Here is an 11,937-nt window from a genome sequence, read left to right on the forward strand (position 1 = left end):
AACACTGCACTACATGTCCTTACATATGGCAGCATACAGGAGGTAACACTGCCCTACATGCCCTTACATATGGCAGCATACAGGAGGTAACACTGCACTACATGCCCTTACATATGGCAGCATACAGGGAGTAACACTGCCCTACATGCCCTTACATATGGCAGCATACAGGGGGTAACACTGCCCTACATGTCCTTACATATGGCGGCATACAGGAGGTAACACTGCCCTACATGTCCTTACATATGGCGGCATACAGGGGGTAACACTGCCCTACATGCCCTTACATATGGCAGCATACAGGAGGTAACACTGCCCTACATGTCCTTACATATGGCAGCATACAGGGAGGTAACACTGCCCTACATGTCCTTACATATGGCGGCATACAGGAGGTAACACTGCACTACATGCCCTTACATATGGCAGCATACAGGAGGTAACACTGCACTACATGCCCTTACATATGGCAGGCATACAGGAGGTAACACTGCACTACATGTCCTTACATATGGCAGCATACAGGAGGTAACACTGCCCTACATGCCCTTACATATGGCAGCATACAGGAGGTAACACTGCACTACATGCCCTTACATATGGCAGCATACAGGGAGTAACACTGCCCTACATGCCCTTACATATGGCAGCATACAGGGGGTAACACTGCCCTACATGTCCTTACATATGGCGGCATACAGGAGGTAACACTGCCCTACATGTCCTTACATATGGCGGCATACAGGGGGTAACACTGCCCTACATGCCCTTACATATGGCAGCATACAGGAGGTAACACTGCCCTACATGTCCTTACATATGGCAGCATACAGGGGGTAACACTGCCCTACATGCCCTTACATATGGCAGCATACAGGAGGTAACACTGCCCTACATGTCCTTACATATGGCAGCATACAGGGGGTAACACTGCCCTACATGTCCTTACATATGGCAGCATACAGGAGGTAACACTGCCCTACATGCCCTTACATATGGCAGCATACAGGAGGTAACACTGCCCTACATGCCCTTACATATGGCAGCATACAGGGGTAACACTGCACTACATGCCCTTACATATGGCAGCATACAGGGAGGTAACACTGCCCTACATGTCCTTACATATGGCAGTATACAGGAGGTAACACTGCCCTACATGCCCTTACATATGGCAGCATACAGGAGGTAACACTGCACTACATGCCCTTACATATGGCAGCATACAGGAGGTAACACTGCACTACATGTCCTTACATATGGCAGCATACAGGAGGTAACACTGCCCTACATGTCCTTACATATGGCAGCATACAGGAGGTAACACTGCACTACATGTCCTTACATATGGCAGCATACAGGGGGTAACACTGCCCTACATGCCCTTACATATGGCAGCATACAGGAGGTAACACTGCCCTACATGCCCTTACATATGGCAGCATACAGGAGGTAACACTGCCCTACATGCCCTTACATATGGCAGGCATACAGGGTGTAACACTGCCCTACATGCCCTTACATATGGCGGCATACAGGAGGTAACACTGCACTACATGCCCTTACATATGGCAGGCATACAGGGGGTAACACTGCACTACATGCCCTTACATATGGCAGCATACAGGAGGTAACACTGCCCTACATGCCCTTACATATGGCAGCATACAGGAGGTAACACTGCCCTACATGCCCTTACATATGGCAGGCATACAGGAGGTAACACTGCCCTACATGTCCTTACATATGGCAGCATACAGGAGGTAACACTGCACTACATGCCCTTACATATGGCAGGCATACAGGAGGTAACACTGCACTACATGTCCTTACATATGGCAGTATACAGGAGGTAACACTGCCCTACATGCCCTTACATATGGCGGCATACAGGAGGTAACACTGCACTACATGTCCTTACATATGGCAGCATACAGGAGGTAACACTGCACTACATGTCCTTACATATGGCAGCATACAGGAGGTAACACTGCACTACATGTCCTTACATATGGCAGCATACAGGAGGTAACACTGCCCTACATGCCCTTACATATGGCAGCATACAGGGGGTAACACTGCACTACATGTCCTTACATATGGCAGCATACAGGGGGTAACACTGCCCTACATGCCCTTACATATGGCAGCATACAGGAGGTAACACTGCCCTACATGCCCTTACATATGGCAGCATACAGGGGGTAACACTGCCCTACATGCCCTTACATATGGCAGGCATACAGGGGGGTAACACTGCCCTACATGTCCTTACATATGGCAGCATACAGGAGGTAACACTGCACTACATGCCCTTACATATGGCAGGCATACAGGGGGGTAACACTGCCCTACATGTCCTTACATATGGCAGCATACAGGGGGTAACACTGCCCTACATGCCCTTACATATGGCAGGCATACAGGGGGGTAACACTGCCCTACATGTCCTTACATATGGCAGCATACAGGGGGGTAACACTGCCCTACATGTCCTTACATATGGCAGTATACAGGGGGTAACACTGCACTACATGCCCTTACATATGGCAGCATACAGGAGGTAACACTGCCCTACATGTCCTTACATATGGCAGTATACAGGGGGTAACACTGCCCTACATGTCCTTACATATGGCAGTATACAGGAGGTAACACTGCACTACATGCCCTTACATATGGCAGCATACAGGAGGTAACACTGCACTACATGCCCTTACATATGGCAGCATACAGGAGGTAACACTGCACTACATGCCCTTACATATGGCAGCATACAGGAGGTAACACTGCCCTACATGTCCTTACATATGGCAGCATACAGGAGGTAACACTGCACTACATGCCCTTACATATGGCAGCATACAGGAGGTAACACTGCCCTACATGTCCTTACATATGGCAGCATACAGGAGGTAACACTGCACTACATGCCCTTACATATGGCAGCATACAGGAGGTAACACTGCACTACATGTCCTTACATATGGCAGCATACAGGAGGTAACACTGCCCTACATGCCCTTACATATGGCAGCATACAGGAGGTAACACTGCCCTACATGCCCTTACATATGGCAGCATACAGGAGGTAACACTGCACTACATGCCCTTACATATGGCAGCATACAGGAGGTAACACTGCACTACATGTCCTTACATATGGCAGCATACAGGGGGTAACACTGCCCTACATGCCCTTACATATGGCAGTATACAGGAGGTAACACTGCCCTACATGTCCTTACATATGGCAGCATACAGGGGGGTAACACTGCACTACATGCCCTTACATATGGCAGCATACAGGGGGTAACACTGCCCTACATGCCCTTACATATGGCAGCATACAGGGGGTAACACTGCCCTACATGCCCTTACATATGGCAGCATACAGGGGGTAACACTGCCCTACATGCCCTTACATATGGCAGCATACAGGAGGTAACACTGCACTACATGTCCTTACATATGGCAGCATACAGGAGGTAACACTGCACTACATGCCCTTACATATGGCAGCATACAGGGTGTAACACTGCACTACATGCCCTTACATATGGCAGCATACAGGAGGTAACACTGCACTACATGCCCTTACATATGGCAGTATACAGGAGGTAACACTGCACTACATGTCCTTACATATGGCAGCATACAGGAGGTAACACTGCACTACATGTCCTTACATATGGCAGCATACAGGAGGTAACACTGCACTACATGCCCTTACATATGGCAGCATACAGGGGGTAACACTGCACTACATGTCCTTACATATGGCAGCATACAGGAGGTAACACTGCACTACATGTCCTTACATATGGCAGCATACAGGAGGTAACACTGCCCTACATGTCCTTACATATGGCAGCATACAGGAGGTAACACTGCCCTACATGCCCTTACATATGGCAGGCATACAGGAGGTAACACTGCACTACATGTCCTTACATATGGCAGCATACAGGGTGTAACACTGCACTACATGCCCTTACATATGGCAGCATACAGGAGGTAACACTGCCCTACATGCCCTTACATATGGCAGCATACAGGAGGTAACACTGCCCTACATGCCCTTACATATGGCAGCATACAGGAGGTAACACTGCCCTACATGCCCTTACATATGGCAGCATACAGGGGGTAACACTGCACTACATGCCCTTACATATGGCAGCATACAGGGGGTAACACTGCCCTACATGTCCTTACATATGGCAGCATACAGGAGGTAACACTGCCCTACATGTCCTTACATATGGCAGCATACAGGAGGTAACACTGCCCTACATGCCCTTACATATGGCAGCATACAGGGGGTAACACTGCCCTACATGCCCTTACATATGGCAGCATACAGGGGGTAACACTGCCCTACATGCCCTTACATATGGCAGCATACAGGAGGTAACACTGCACTACATGTCCTTACATATGGCAGCATACAGGAGGTAACACTGCCCTACATGCCCTTACATATGGCAGCATACAGGAGGTAACACTGCCCTACATGTCCTTACATATGGCAGCATACAGGAGGTAACACTGCCCTACATGCCCTTACATATGGCAGGCATACAGGAGGTAACACTGCACTACATGTCCTTACATATGGCAGCATACAGGGTGTAACACTGCACTACATGCCCTTACATATGGCAGCATACAGGAGGTAACACTGCCCTACATGCCCTTACATATGGCAGCATACAGGAGGTAACACTGCCCTACATGCCCTTACATATGGCAGCATACAGGAGGTAACACTGCCCTACATGCCCTTACATATGGCAGCATACAGGAGGTAACACTGCCCTACATGCCCTTACATATGGCAGCATACAGGGGGTAACACTGCACTACATGCCCTTACATATGGCAGCATACAGGGGGTAACACTGCCCTACATGTCCTTACATATGGCAGCATACAGGGGGTAACACTGCCCTACATGTCCTTACATATGGCAGCATACAGGAGGTAACACTGCCCTACATGTCCTTACATATGGCAGCATACAGGGGGTAACACTGCCCTACATGTCCTTACATATGGCAGCATACAGGGGGTAACACTGCCCTACATGCCCTTACATATGGCAGCATACAGGAGGTAACACTGCACTACATGTCCTTACATATGGCAGCATACAGGGGGTAACACTGCACTACATGTCCTTACATATGGCAGCATACAGGGGGTAACACTGCACTACATGCCCTTACATATGGCAGCATACAGGAGGTAACACTGCCCTACATGTCCTTACATATGGCAGCATACAGGGGGTAACACTGCCCTACATGCCCTTACATATGGCAGCATACAGGAGGTAACACTGCCCTACATGTCCTTACATATGGCAGCATACAGGAGGTAACACTGCACTACATGCCCTTACATATGGCAGCATACAGGAGGTAACACTGCACTACATGTCCTTACATATGGCGGCATACAGGAGGTAACACTGCCCTACATGCCCTTACATATGGCAGCATACAGGAGGTAACACTGCCCTACATGCCCTTACATATGGCAGCATACAGGAGGTAACACTGCACTACATGTCCTTACATATGGCAGCATACAGGAGGTAACACTGCACTACATGTCCTTACATATGGCAGGCATACAGGAGGTAACACTGCCCTACATGCCCTTACATATGGCAGCATACAGGAGGTAACACTGCACTACATGCCCTTACATATGGCAGCATACAGGAGGTAACACTGCACTACATGCCCTTACATATGGCAGCATACAGGAGGTAACACTGCCCTACATGTCCTTACATATGGCAGCATACAGGAGGTAACACTGCCCTACATGTCCTTACATATGGCAGCATACAGGGGGTAACACTGCACTACATGTCCTTACATATGGCAGCATACAGGGGGTAACACTGCACTACATGCCCTTACATATGGCAGCATACAGGGGGTAACACTGCACTACATGTCCTTACATATGGCAGCATACAGGAGGTAACACTGCACTACATGTCCTTACATATGGCAGCATACAGGAGGTAACACTGCCCTACATGCCCTTACATATGGCAGCATACAGGAGGTAACACTGCACTACATGTCCTTACATATGGCAGCATACAGGAGGTAACACTGCACTACATGCCCTTACATATGGCATCATACAGGAGGTAACACTGCCCTACATGTCCTTACATATGGCAGCATACAGGGGGTAACACTGCACTACATGCCCTTACATATGGCAGCATACAGGAGGTAACACTGCACTACATGTCCTTACATATGGCAGCATACAGGGGGTAACACTGCCCTACATGTCCTTACATATGGCAGCATACAGGAGGTAACACTGCACTACATGTCCTTACATATGGCAGCATACAGGGGGTAACACTGCCCTACATGTCCTTACATATGGCAGCATACAGGAGGTAACACTGCCCTACATGTCCTTACATATGGCAGTATACAGGAGGTAACACTGCCCTACATGCCCTTACATATGGCAGCATACAGGGGGTAACACTGCCCTACATGCCCTTACATATGGCAGCATACAGGGGGTAACACTGCCCTACATGTCCTTACATATGGCAGCATACAGGAGGTAACACTGCCCTACATGTCCTTACATATGGCAGCATACAGGAGGTAACACTGCCCTACATGTCCTTACATATGGCAGCATACAGGGGGTAACACTGCCCTACATGTCCTTACATATGGCAGCATACAGGGAGGTAACACTGCACTACATGTCCTTACATATGGCGGCATACAGGAGGTAACACTGCACTACATGCCCTTACATATGGCAGCATACAGGAGGTAACACTGCACTACATGTCCTTACATATGGCAGCATACAGGAGGTAACACTGCCCTACATGTCCTTACATATGGCAGCATACAGGAGGTAACACTGCACTACATGTCCTTACATATGGCAGCATACAGGAGGTAACACTGCCCTACATGTCCTTACATATGGCAGCATACAGGAGGTAACACTGCACTACATGTCCTTACATATGGCAGCATACAGGAGGTAACACTGCCCTACATGCCCTTACATATGGCAGCATACAGGAGGTAACACTGCCCTACATGCCCTTACATATGGCGGCATACAGGAGGTAACACTGCACTACATGTCCTTACATATGGCAGCATACAGGGGGTAACACTGCACTACATGCTCTTACATATGGCAGCATACAGGAGGTAACACTGTACTACATGCCCTTACATATGGCAGGCATACAGGAGGTAACACTGCACTACATGCCCTTACATATGGCAGCATACAGGAGGTAACACTGCCCTACATGTCCTTACATATGGCAGCATACAGGAGGTAACACTGCACTACATGCCCTTACATATGGCAGCATACAGGAGGTAACACTGCACTACATGCCCTTACATATGGCAGCATACAGGAGGTAACACTGTACTACATGCCCTTACATATGGCAGGCATACAGGAGGTAACACTGCACTACATGCCCTTACATATGGCAGCATACAGGAGGTAACACTGCCCTACATGTCCTTACATATGGCAGCATACAGGAGGTAACACTGCACTACATGTCCTTACATATGGCAGCATACAGGAGGTAACACTGCACTACATGTCCTTACATATGGCAGCATACAGGAGGTAACACTGCCCTACATGTCCTTACATATGGCGGCATACAGGAGGTAACACTGCACTACATGTCCTTACATATGGCATCATACAGGAGGTAACACTGCACTACATGCCCTTACATATGGCAGCATACAGGAGGTAACACTGCACTACATGTCCTTACATATGGCAGCATACAGGAGGTAACACTGCACTACATGCCCTTACATATGGCAGCATACAGGAGGTAACACTGCACTACATGCCCTTACATATGGCAGGCATACAGGGAGGTAACACTGCACTACATGCCCTTACATATGGCAGCATACAGGGAGGTAACACTGCACTACATGCCCTTACATATGGCAGCATACAGGGGGTAACACTGCACTACATGTCCTTACATATGGCAGCATACAGGAGGTAACACTGCCCTACATGCCCTTACATATGGCAGCATACAGGAGGTAACACTGCACTACATGCCCTTACATATGGCAGCATACAGGAGGTAACACTGCACTACATGCCCTTACATATGGCAGGCATACAGGGAGGTAACACTGCACTACATGCCCTTACATATGGCAGCATACAGGGAGGTAACACTGCACTACATGCCCTTACATATGGCAGCATACAGGGGGTAACACTGCACTACATGTCCTTACATATGGCAGCATACAGGAGGTAACACTGCCCTACATGCCCTTACATATGGCAGCATACAGGAGGTAACACTGCACTACATGCCCTTACATATGGCAGCATACAGGAGGTAACACTGCACTACATGCCCTTACATATGGCAGCATACAGGAGGTAACACTGCACTACATGTCCTTACATATGGCAGCATACAGGAGGTAACACTGCACTACATGCCCTTACATATGGCAGCATACAGGAGGTAACACTGCACTACATGCCCTTACATATGGCAGCATACAGGAGGTAACACTGCACTACATGTCCTTACATATGGCAGCATACAGGAGGTAACACTGCACTACATGCCCTTACATATGGCAGCATACAGGAGGTAACACTGCACTACATGCCCTTACATATGGCAGCATACAGGAGGTAACACTGCACTACATGCCCTTACATATGGCAGCATACAGGAGGTAACACTGCACTACATGCCCTTACATATGGCAGGCATACAGGGAGGTAACACTGCACTACATGCCCTTACATATGGCAGCATACAGGGAGGTAACACTGCACTACATGCCCTTACATATGGCAGCATACAGGGGGTAACACTGCACTACATGTCCTTACATATGGCAGCATACAGGAGGTAACACTGCCCTACATGCCCTTACATATGGCAGCATACAGGAGGTAACACTGCACTACATGCCCTTACATATGGCAGCATACAGGAGGTAACACTGCACTACATGCCCTTACATATGGCAGCATACAGGAGGTAACACTGCACTACATGTCCTTACATATGGCAGCATACAGGAGGTAACACTGCACTACATGCCCTTACATATGGCAGCATACAGGAGGTAACACTGCACTACATGCCCTTACATATGGCAGCATACAGGAGGTAACACTGCACTACATGTCCTTACATATGGCAGCATACAGGAGGTAACACTGCACTACATGCCCTTACATATGGCAGCATACAGGAGGTAACACTGCCCTACATGTCCTTACATATGGCAGCATACAGGAGGTAACACTGCCCTACATGTCCTTACATATGGCAGCATACAGGGGGTAACACTGCCCTACATGTCCTTACATATGGCAGCATACAGGGGGTAACACTGCACTACATGTCCTTACATATGGCAGCATACAGGAGGTAACACTGCCCTACATGCCCTTACATATGGCAGGCATACAGGAGGTAACACTGCCCTACATGCCCTTACATATGGCAGCATACAGGAGGTAACACTGCCCTACATGCCCTTACATATGGCAGCATACAGGAGGTAACACTGCACTACATGCCCTTACATATGGCAGCATACAGGAGGTAACACTGCACTACATGCCCTTACATATGGCAGCATACAGGAGGTAACACTGCACTACATGTCCTTACATATGGCAGCATACAGGGGGTAACACTGCACTACATGCCCTTACATATGGCAGCATACAGGGTGTAACACTGCCCTACATGCCCTTACATATGGCAGCATACAGGAGGTAACACTGCACTACATGTCCTTACATATGGCAGCATACAGGGGGTAACACTGCACTACATGTCCTTACATATGGCAGCATACAGGAGGTAACACTGCCCTACATGTCCTTACATATGGCAGCATACAGGAGGTAACACTGCACTACATGTCCTTACATATGGCGGCATACAGGGGGTAACACTGCACTACATGTCCTTACATATGGCAGCATACAGGAGGTAACACTGCACTACATGTCCTTACATATGGCAGCATACAGGGGGTAACACTGCACTACATGCCCTTACATATGGCAGCATACAGGAGGTAACACTGCACTACATGTCCTTACATATGGCAGCATACAGGAGGTAACACTGCCCTACATGTCCTTACATATGGCGGCATACAGGAGGTAACACTGCACTACATGTCCTTACATATGGCAGCATACAGGGGGTAACACTGCACTACATGCCCTTACATATGGCAGCATACAGGAGGTAACACTGCACTACATGCCCTTACATATGGCAGGCATACAGGGGGTAACACTGCCCTACATGCCCTTACATATGGCAGGCATACAGGAGGTAACACTGCACTACATGCCCTTACATATGGCAGCATACAGGAGGTAACACTGCCCTACATGCCCTTACATATGGCAGGCATACAGGGGGTAACACTGCCCTACATGCCCTTACATATGGCAGCATACAGGAGGTAACACTGCACTACATGCCCTTACATATGGCAGGCATACAGGAGGTAACACTGCACTACATGCCCTTACATATGGCAGCATACAGGAGGTAACACTGCACTACATGCCCTTACATATGGCAGCATACAGGAGGTAACACTGCCCTACATGTCCTTACATATGGCAGCATACAGGAGGTAACACTGCCCTACATGTCCTTACATATGGCGGCATACAGGAGGTAACACTGCACTACATGTCCTTACATATGGCAGCATACAGGGGGTAACACTGCACTACATGCCCTTACATATGGCAGCATACAGGAGGTAACACTGCACTACATGCCCTTACATATGGCAGGCATACAGGGGGTAACACTGCCCTACATGCCCTTACATATGGCAGGCATACAGGAGGTAACACTGCACTACATGCCCTTACATATGGCAGCATACAGGAGGTAACACTGCCCTACATGCCCTTACATATGGCAGGCATACAGGGGGTAACACTGCCCTACATGCCCTTACATATGGCAGCATACAGGAGGTAACACTGCACTACATGCCCTTACATATGGCAGGCATACAGGAGGTAACACTGCACTACATGCCCTTACATATGGCAGCATACAGGAGGTAACACTGCACTACATGCCCTTACATATGGCAGCATACAGGAGGTAACACTGCACTACATGCCCTTACATATGGCAGGCATACAGGAGGTAACACTGCACTACATGTCCTTACATATGGCAGCATACAGGAGGTAACACTGCACTACATGCCCTTACATATGGCAGGCATACAGGAGGTAACACTGCACTACATGCCCTTACACATGGCAGCATACAGGAGGTAACACTGCACTACATGCCCTTACATATGGCAGCATACAGGAGGTAACACTGCCCTACATGTCCTTACATATGGCAGCATACAGGAGGTAACACTGCACTACATGCCCTTACATATGGCAGCATACAGGAGGTAACACTGCCCTACATGTCCTTACATATGGCAGCATACAGGAGGTAACACTGCACTACATGCCCTTACATATGGCAGCATACAGGGGGTAACACTGCACTACATGCCCTTACATATGGCAGGCATACAGGAGGTAACACTGCCCTACATGCCCTTACATATGGCAGCATACAGGAGGTAACACTGCCCTACATGTCCTTACATATGGCAGCATACAGGAGGTAACACTGCCCTACATGTCCTTACATATGGCAGCATACAGGGGGTAACACTGCCCTACATGTCCTTACATATGGCAGCATACAGGGGGTAACACTGCCCTACATGTCCTTACATATGGCAGCATACAGGAGGTAACACTGCCCTACATGTCCTTACATATGGCAGCATACAGGAGGTAACACTGCACTACATG

This window comes from Engystomops pustulosus, chromosome 8 (genome assembly GCF_040894005.1).
Source record: "Engystomops pustulosus chromosome 8, aEngPut4.maternal, whole genome shotgun sequence".
Lineage (NCBI taxonomy): Eukaryota > Metazoa > Chordata > Amphibia > Anura > Leptodactylidae > Engystomops > Engystomops pustulosus.